This window comes from Chelonoidis abingdonii, chromosome 22, assembly GCF_003597395.2.
Source record: "Chelonoidis abingdonii isolate Lonesome George chromosome 22, CheloAbing_2.0, whole genome shotgun sequence".
NCBI lineage: Eukaryota > Metazoa > Chordata > Testudines > Testudinidae > Chelonoidis > Chelonoidis abingdonii.
Window position 1 is genome coordinate 7,998,156 of NC_133790.1, and position 10,643 is coordinate 8,008,798.

The window sequence follows — 10,643 nt, forward strand, 5'->3', positions numbered from 1 at the left end:
CTGCCCATGCAGGTGGGCTCTGCACCCCTCCAAAACCTCCCCCTGACATCAGGCTTCCCATGCGACCCTTTGACACATTCTGGTGACCCACTGTTGAGAAACCCTGCAGTAGGCCACACTGGGCATGAATTACAGATGCAAAAGCAGTTTGTTTCCCTGACTCTCCAGAGCTCCTGTCTCCCTCCTGTGGGGAGAGGGGAGTTTTAACACAGCATGTCCCATGGTGAGCTTCAGATAGGGTTCCCCCCCCCACCAAAGGATTCCTCGTGCTACTTCAGGCCATACTCATTATCCTGATATCACAGATGTGAGCCAGGGCACTGGCCAGGCCTAGCGATAGCTCCTGAGCATCCACAACTCGCCACTGATTTCAGTGGGGCTTGAGGGCGCTCAGCACTTCACAGGATTGGGCCCGGGAGCTGAATAAGGAGACTCCTCCTACCTTGGTGCCACGCTGCAACATCCCTAGTGTGCTTGTGCTGGCCAATGGGCAGATGTATCAAAAGGTGCCAACTCTGGGGCATGTACCGTCCCTTCCCCGCCCACATGTGGCAAATGCTCCACCCCACTCAGAGGATTCCAAAATGCAGTGTGACTTACAATCTCTTTCACTGCATTCTGCTGCTCCTGAACAGCCGCGGTGAATGGTGGGAGCCCATCCACTTTACCGGGAGCAGCACCCTGTTCTTTAGAGTCCTTGACAAACTCAACCTGAAAGGCACGGACGAGACCCGACGGTTTTTATTTGCATTAAGAGAGAACAACTGCATTGGCTTTTCTTTCTTGAAAAGTTACCTCCGACGACAGATAGACATATCTGTTAAACATCAGGAAGAATGGAGTGTATTTAGTAACAGAGCTGACAGATGTGCGGAAGTCAAAGAGAATCGGGTCGAGATAGTCATCCCACTCGCTTGGCTTCTCATTCACCACATTTCGGATGGAGGATTTGAGCAGCTCATTGGTGCAGTTGTCCAGGCCGGAGCAATCTGCAGGATTGGCAGGGGTCAGTGTCTGGGAGATATTCCAGCGCTCACATAAATGCCGGCTCACCTGCAAAGAGCAGAGGCTCACATCAGTCGAACAACAATAAAAATCATTTTGCAGCCTTCAGAGGCTGAAGATCACCCTGGTCTGAGCTCCAAGCCTGGCTGTATTCAGCAGTGAACCGGCACTGTAAAAAGCGCCATTGTCCCAAAAGGGCAGTGGTTTGGAGGGCCAGATTGAATGCCCACTATCTCACGTGCGCTTTCAGATGGCTTAAGGCATTGGATTCCAGCAGTTCATGAGACAGTGGCTGCCAAAATCAGTTCAGAATTGAAGTGAGGGAGTCTGAAGGAAAATGGTAAATTTGCAGGATGGTAAATTAGATGAACCTGAGCAAACCTCACTGTTGTCAAGCAATGTGGTTGTAGACAGGGTCTCAGAAGTGTCAATTTTAAGGAGAAATCCTCCCTGTAGACTGAAAGGACTTGAGGGCAAGGAGGGAGTCTTTAGCGGGGTGTGCAAAGCACCACATGAATGAATGATGCTGCATACGGCTTCTGCAATAAATAGTAACTGTGTTTGGGGCCACCTAGAACCATGTGGGACTCCACTGTGTGGTAGGAGAGTTTATGGATAGGTCACCGACTGGGACTCCTCACCCTCTGCACATTGTGGAGAGGAGGAGGAAGAGGAGGAAGACCGTATGCATGGTCAGCTGGAAGCACGGCCAATGGGTCTACACAATTTCACAGAGCCACTGGTCAAGATCTCCCTTAAGAGGATGTGCAGAGCACCAGCTCTTACTACAGTGCACAAGGGTATCCTGCACTCTGCCCCCGGATTGGAGCAGGGAGAGGATTCTGCTGCCCCCCCAACCACCACTTAAGTCCCCTGTGCTGCACTTTGCACATGGATCTGGGATAGGCTGCTGCACAGAGGAACGCAGCTTTCCCCTCTGGAGGCACTTTCACTGTTACACGCCTCACCCCAGTGTCTGACTCACCTCGTCGCAGAAGTCCCAGCTCTGACTGGAATAGATGTTCTTGGATGCTCCATATCTGGACAAAAAGGAGGAAAGAAAATTACAGAACCCAACCTTATTTCATCAAACTCAAGCCTTCAGTTCCCCGCAAGCTGCTCTCACATTGCCCTATGGGACAAGGAATACTGACAAAGGCACTGATTTAGACACGTGGAAAGCTCTGCAGTGATCAGCCACAATAGGCCTCTCAGCCAAGGTCAGCAGGTGTTCGTTTTTTTCATTATTAAATGGACAGGCACAAACTAACCTTCCCTTGGGGCAGGGAACGCTTGCTGTGTCCATCTTTTCAGTAACGAAATCATCTGAGAGCACATGGGTTTGGCTAAGGGGGAAGAGATCTGGGGAGAGAGACACAAATCTCTCAGTCTTCTCTAGTTACACCAGAGTCTCTTGGTTAAGAATGATCTCTGGGTTTGACATGCCTCCTCTATTCTTCATGGGCCAATTCATATTCCATTGAGCCTCTTGGCAACATTCTCCACATTACTTCAGCAGGAGCAAGATCAGGCCCTGTATCCATTCTAAAGAAGGAAGAATGGTCTTGTGGCTAATGCACAGGGCTGGGAATCAGGGGACACAGCTGTCAGACTTCTGGCAACTCAAGTAACTGCTCTATGCCTCAGTTTCCCCATCTGGAAAACTGGAATACTAATGGATATATGTCACAGGTGCCTTGTGAGGAAGAATTCGTTACCATTTGAAAAGCACTCCCTAGCATTCTTATCAGAGTCTCAGAGTGGGAAATATTACGAGCAGAGAGAAGTGTACATGTACTGTAAAAATATACTGTGTCCACAAAATGCATCAGAAGTGTCAGTAGCCAGCGCCACAATAGCCCACCTGTAAAAAATTGTAGCCAGCGCCTTGGCCACTGATAAGGCATCTTTCTTCTGTAGCGGGACAGCTTCGATCCATTTGGTGAAATAGTCCGTTACAGTGAGTATGTGCGTATTGTCCCGGCTTGTCTCTGGAAAAGGTCCTATGAAAACAAGTGTCAATCTAAATCAACACCAGGCCATAATATTACACGAACGAGGAAGATAAGGAACAACACCGCGAAACGATCAGTGCACAGAGCGTCACGGTGAAATGGCTACGTCTGCAGTGCAATAGCATTAAGCTGTCAAATTTCAGTGACTTTTGTCAGCACAAAAATCTTCATTGCAGTCCCAATCCTGGGTGGCAGTGAGCGCCCAGAGCTCCTCTGTACCGAAGATGCTCAGCAAACTGCATGGATCAGGTTGTATTTTAGCAGGCAGATAAATTCACCCTTGGTTCTCCCTCAGTACAGAGTCTGGTAGATTTTGCTCCAAAACACAGCAATAGATTTTCCTTATCCACTGACAGTCTGCACAGGTTTCCTACAAACAACAGAGGAAAAGCCTGTTTATTGGTGAAAGGCGGAGGGGGCCCCATCCCAAACACTTACCATGAATGTCTAGTCCTAGCACTTCCCAGGGCGACTCCACTTTGACAGGCCTCACTTTCCGCGACATGTTCTTATTGTGTTCTGCGTTTTGGCAGGTTTCACACATTTTGATCTGCAAAGCAAACAGCCCGGCCCAATGACTTTCCAGAGAGGCTGCCAAACTCTGCTGGGTCCAGACCTGAACTACTGTGAAGCCATTAGTCATGGATGGAATGGCCCCAGGATTCTGAGCCCCTCTCTCTACACAAGATGTTCCCTAGAGTCGAGAAACTACAGTAAAATAAATAAATAAATAGTCTCCCTCTTCTGGCTTTACAGTAAGGGGCAGATTTTCCCCATTCCCTGCAGGAGGCTTGAGAAATACCAGAACAAACTGGGATTCCGCTGCATAGTGGGGACCAGGATGAAGGGAGCAGACACAGGTTGTCAAGACGTGTTGCTCTGCAAGGACTCAAGCTGGGTTGGTGTGCAGGCCAGAGTTTATGGGAAGGTCATACCTTTGGCAGCCACCTGTGCCCCCCATGGAGCGTGGGCACATCTCCCAGAGAGGATACAATAGCCCTGAGGCTACGGTTGTCGCTGCTCCAAGACCTGGAGGATGCCCTCACCCTGAGATCGCCTGACCCCATCAGAGCATCCCCCTATGCTTAAGCTGCATCCTCAGGGCCTGAACAGGATCCTGGATTTGCACCCAACTAGTCAAAGCTGAAGCATGCTGCTTGGAAACATCCAGCATAGTGAACCTCAGTGGGCATGAGGACTTCTAGGGATAAAGAACAAAGAATCCTGACAATGGTATCGAGTCATTACTAGATAGAAGTGGTAGAACTATCACTAATCAAGCAGAGAAGGAAGAAGTGTTCATTACATATTTCTGTCCTGTATTTGAGGGGAAAAAAAAACAACAGATGATACAGTCTCATCATATGGTGAGGAGAAAATTCTTCCCATTCTACTAGCATCCCTGGAGGATGTTAACCAGCAGCTACTCAAATTAGACATTTTTAAATGAGCAGGGCCAGATAGCTTCCATTCAAAACTTGAGAAGAGCTGGCTGGTTTGAACATTAATGTACTGTTTTCATAAGCTTTGGAGCACTGGGGAAGCTCCAGAAAACTGGAAGAAAGCTGATGATGTGCCAATTTTTAAGCAGGATAAACAGGATGACCTGGGTTATTATAGGTCTATCAGCATGACATTGATCCCCGAGCAAGATAAAGGAGCGGCTGATACAGGATGCCAATAATGAAGAATTAAAGAAGCGTGATGTCATTAATCCAAATCAACCTGGATTATATGGAAAATAGACCCTATCAAACTAACTTCATATCTTTTTTGATAAGATTCTAAGTTTGGCTGATAAAGGAAATAGCGCTACTGTAATGTACTTAGGCTTCTGTAAGGCATTCGACTTGGTACCACATATTTTGATTAAAAAACTAGAATGATATAAAATGACCATGGCACACATTACATGGATTAAAAACTGGCTAACTGATAGGTCTCAAAATATAACAAGGAATCATCATCTAGCAGGTGTGTTTCCAGTGGGGTCCTGCAGTGATTGCTTCTTGGCTCAATGCTATTTAACATTTTTATCAGTGACCTGGAAGAAAACATAAAATCATCACTGATAAAGTTTGCAGATGAGACAAAAATTGTGGGAGTGGTAAATAATGGTGGAGAGGAGAGGTCACTGATTCAGAGAGCTCTGGATTGCAAGCAAACAATATGCATTTTCATATGGATAAATGTAAACGTATACATCTAGGAACAAAGAACGTAGGTCACACTTACATGGTGGGGGACCCTGTTGTGGGAACAGTGACTCTGAACAAGATTTGGGTGTCGTGGTGGTTAATCAGATGAAGAAGATGAACTCCCAGTGTGACACTATGGCCAAAAGAGCTAACAGGATTCCAGGATGCATGAACAGGGGACTCTTGAGTAGGAGCAGAGAGGTTATTTTACCTCTACGTTTGGCACTGGTGCGAGCACTGCTGGAATCCTCTGTCCAGTTCAGGTGTCTCCTGTGACGGGGTGTTTACCTCCCAACCGGGTAAAAAGGGCCAATCAGCCCTGTGACAGGCTGCACTTAGAAGAGAGTCAGGGCTGAAAAGGTCAGAGGGTCAATGAAACCCAGCTGGGGAGGGGCTGGCAGAGCTGTTATAAAACCAGGAGTGGAGCACAAGAATGGGCTGTAGAAGATAGAAAGTACAGTGTACGGTGATCATAGACTCAGAAAGCAAGTCTGCTAGGCTGCAAAATGGAAGAAGAAAAAGGGGATGCAGAAGGAACAGTGGACCACGCCCTAAAGAGGAGGGGAGAGAGTAAGAGACACAGAGGAGCCCTGGGGGAGGGGGGAACCCTGGGATCGTGCCTGAAGATACAGACTCTGGCAAGAATCCGAGAAAGGGTGAAGTAGCCACAGGGAGCAGAGGAGGCTCCAGTGGAACCTGGAATGGGCTAGAAGGCAGAGACAGAAAGGTAGGAAAGAGATCAAGGAAACAGTGAAGGGTCTGTGATTACTTAGACTATAGTTGCTGGACACAGAATCCCTGGGCTAGAACCTGGAGTAGTGTGTGGACCCAGGTCCCCCTAATGGGGAAGTGGCATAGTCTTGGCAGAGGAATGGAAGACTGCCTGAGATTTTGATACCTTGGAAAAGGAAACCTACAGAGACCTGGACGGAGGGCCAAGCCACAAAGAGGGAGCAACTTGAGACACAAAAAGAGAGCACCCGAGTCCAGAGAGACTGAAGGATGGGTATCAGACTGATCGAGACTGCTTCCCCAGATGCGGCCACAAGGAGGCACCACAGTAGTGAACCCCGTTACACCCACAATTTAAGAAATTAAGTCAATAAAGTTAGAGAGGGTTCAGAGAAGAACCATCAGAATGATTAAAGGATTAGGAAACAATGACAGACTGAAAGAGCTCAACCGATTTAGCTTAAAGAGAGGGCTAAGGGGTCATTTGATTACACTGTATAAGTTTCTACATGGAGAACAAATATTTAACAATGGGCTCTTCAGTCTAACCAAGAAAGGTCTAACATGATCCAATGGCTGCAGGTTAAAGTTAGATAAATTCATAATTGAAATAAGGTGTCAATTTTTAACAGTAAGGGTGATTAACCACTGGAAAACTTACCAAGGGTTGTGGTAGATTCTCCATCTCTGGCAATTTTTAAATCAAGCCTGGATGTTTTTCTAACAGGTCTGCTCTAGGAGTTATTTTGGGGAAGCTCAATGTCCTGCATTATACAGGGGGTCAGACTGGATGATCACAATGGTCCCTGTTGGCCTTGGAACCTATCAATCTAAACCTCTTGGGATAGATTTTGGGGTTTGGATACTACAACTGAGTCCAAGAACCCTTTTTCCCTGGAGCGGCCGTACCTTAGAATCTCCCCACAGTGACCAGGCAAGACCACATATCAACAGGTTTGACTGCCTCTGACTCAGCTGGGAATTACTGTCAGGGAGTCCTGGGATGAGGTAAACACCCCCAAATGAAGATGGACAAGCCTAAGGTGCAACTTCTGGTCCAGATCAGAACTTTCCAAGAGTTTGCAAGTGTCCCAATCTGGGCCCATCTTTGTTGATAATCATCTGCTTTGGAGGAGCTGGAGTTATTTGGATTGTGAGAAGGCATAAATCTTTCTTCAAATCATGCTTCAGCTTCCCCTAGTGGCTGGTTACAGAGTGACACTGCAGGGATTAAGCCACATGTGAGTAATGGTGGTGAGACAGTGGAGGTAGAAAACCAGCCATCCAAGATATAGAGGGGGGTGGAAGCTCCAATCCCTCCTGGAGAAGGCAGGAGGCTCTGGCAGGAATCCAGGATGGTCAAGGCCAGGCACAGCCAAGGATACCTCCAATGAACCCAACATCAAATGAAAAATCCACCACAGGGTTCACAAAGAAAGGAGCCCAGAGAATCACCTCTGCCCCCCAAAGAAACAATTGACCCTGATAGAGATTTCTGTTTGGCTGCCCTCTTCCCCCCTGAAAGCCACAATTCAGTGTGTGACCTTTTCCCAGCCACTTGTCCCAAACTGCTCTACTGCAACAGCTGGGTGTGTTAGCGTCAGGGTGGGGAGGGCGCAGATGGGAACATATCCACAAGTAGTGCATTTCTGGAGGAACTCAAGGGAGCTATAAGTGAAGGTTCCTTGTTAAACAGGAGGGGAAACCAGTGACACACCAATCAAGGGAGACATTCAGATTAGGTTTCAGCTGGAGTATTGTGTCCACTTCTGGGCACCACATTTCAGGAAAGATGTGGACAAATCGGAGAAAGTCCAGAGAAGAGGAACAAAAAATGATTAAAGGCCTAGAAAACTTGACCTGTGAAAGAAGATGGAAAAAAAAAAAGGTTTTGTTTAGCCTGGAGAAGAGAAGACCGAGAGGGGACATGATAAGAGTTTTCAAGTACATAATAGGTTGTTACACGGAGGAGGAAGAAACATTGTTTTTCTTAACCTCTGAGGATAGCATAAGAAGCAATGGGCTTCAACTGCAGCCAGGGAGGTTTAGGTTGGACATTAGGAAAAACTTCCTAACTGTCAGGGTGGTTAAGCACTGGAATAAATTGCCTAGGGAGGTTGTGGAATCTTCATCATTGGAGATTTTTAAGAGCAAGTTAGACAAACACCTGTCAGGAATGGTTTAGATAATTAGTCCTGCCTTGAGTACAGTGGACTGGACTAGATGACCCCTCGAGGTCCCTTCCAGTTCTATGATTCACCAGGTGACTCAGGCTATCCCCACAGAGCTTTACCTCCAGGGAGTTAGATGCCATGTGGCACTGGTGCAATGTGCATGAGAGATCACATCACCCTAACAGGTGTACAGGGGAAAGGAGACTCCTTTGGAAGCACTGCCTGAACTGTCTCTGTAGGCGTCCATGACTCTGAAATGGTTCAAACCCTAGCAGCAGCTCTAGTACTTACCCAGTCTACCACATCCTTCACAATCCCCAGCCAGTAGTACCGGCTCTGAATCCTGTGCACCGTCTTCTTCTGTCCCAGATGGTTCCCGATTTCTGTGAAGTGGCTTTCCAGGAAGACCTGCCGCCTCCTTTCAGGATCCACAACAACTTCACGCTTTTCCTCCTTCTTTGGTCCAACGTAATAGAGGCAGCCACCTGCAGTGGAATACGAAAGAGGATTAGCAACAGACAGCTAAAAACCAGCATGTCACAGCACACTGGCTAGCTCATAGACTTTTTATTTTATTTTTTTTAAATGCACAATCCCAGAACTTCCAGCTACTGGATCCCAAATGAGAGGCCATTCTTCCATGCTGAGAAAACAAACAGAGGATTGACCACGGGATGCCTAAACAAAAAGACGGTGCAAGGTGCCCACTGAGACAGAATTAAGCTAGGACCAACACAAAATAAACCCAAGAACCTCTTTTCTGAATATGGAATGCAGTAGAACCCCCCAGGCTAGGGAAGTCATTTTGACCCAGGATAACTTCACTCTAAGCAGAGATTTGCTATAATTATAATTTACTCCTTGCAGTGCATCAAAATTATTTTATTTTACTGCTTTCAGAGCTTTCCTCCTTCCAGAGTCGCCAGAAGCCAATTCCACCAGTGACTAATAGAAAAGGAATCTCACTGACGGTTATATCAGATGGGCTGCTCTATTGAAATTCACCTTCTCCTTAGAATATAAGTGACCAACCCCCCCAACTCCATGCAATATAGGTTCTTATACCTACTACTGGTACAGTGAGCAGTAAACACACTATGCAAAGGTGCTCAGATCATGAGCATGGTATAATAACCTCCACAGAACAGAACAGACCGATACACCTCTCCTCCCTCCCACTGAAAGCATACACTAGTCAGCACTGGCTGTGTACATGGGAGCTTGCTCCTCCATGGGGAGTGTAGGTGCAGAGCCGTGGGCGTGGTAGCAAGAGGGGTGCATAGCATGCATGTGCCAGGTCTGTTTGGGGCAGAGAGGCAGCGATCTGCAGGGGCAGTTCAGCGTTGCCAACTCTCATGATAATTATCATTTTCCTTAAAGCCTCAGCTCCTGGAGTCAGGTGGACATGTGTTTATTTCAGCCTTCATTCTTAAGAGCAAAAGTAAGTTTCTAGCCTTCCTGGCTGTGGAGAAAGCTTCCAGGTGTGACCCCGGTTTGCGCCCAGACACAAAAAAGCAGAAGGCAAATAAAAAGGAACCCAAATCTATGCGTTTTCCATGATCTCACTATTTTAACGCCAATCTCGTGATTCCTGAGCCCTGGGGGTGGCAGTAGGGGCGGTTTCCGTGCCCCTCCCTCGCGTTACCTTCGATGATGAATTTCTGAGCGTAGCGCTTGAGGTTTTTCCTCTTGATGGAGCAGAAGCTGGGCGGGAAGCAGCCCTCGGACAGCAGGCGGTAGATGTCCTCGAACTTGCTGCTGGGGCTGCAGGACTCCACCACCTCCTCCTCGGCCACTTGCAGGGCGGGGTCCATGGTCAGCATGGGGGAGGCTGCGGCGCCCCCCGCCGGGGCTGGCGGCTCAGGGCAGCGGGGGCCGGACACCAGCAGTGCGGGAGGCCGCCCTGCGGCCGGGGATCTCCGCCGCTGCCAAGGCGCCGCGCTCGTCCCCCCTCGCGGAGCTCGGGCGGGCCGGGCTCTTTTCACAGCCACACCGGCAGCGCCCTCGGCGGATCCTAGGCTGGGGCCGGCTAAGGGGCCGTGGATCAGTGTCGCCGGGCAATGAACGCCGCAGAGAGGCTCTGGCCACAGCTCTGCGTGTGTCCCGTGTCCTTCCCCCACAGCGGATCTGTGGCGGGGGCGCTGCTACACCCGCTGGCTTGAAGCGGTTTCCATCACAGGGTTCACTGTGTGGGTCAATGGCTCTCAGTGGCCCCATTATGCAAATTGTTCCAGCCCCCCAGCTAGAGTGACCAGGTAGCAACTGTGAAAAATCAGGATGGGGGGGCGGGAATTGGCGCCTATATAAGACAAAGCCCCGAATATCAGGACTGTCCCTATAAAATCGGGACATCTGGTCACCCTACCCCCTGCAGAGGATGCAAGTCTGTTATAGGGCTGGAGGGGACCAGGAGTGGTAATCTAGTCCAGCCCCCTGCCTGCCCCTGGGGAATGACAGGAGGCAGCACAGAAAACCCTCTCCCTTGGACTGGGGGGCTTGGAGACTTCACCAAGATTTAC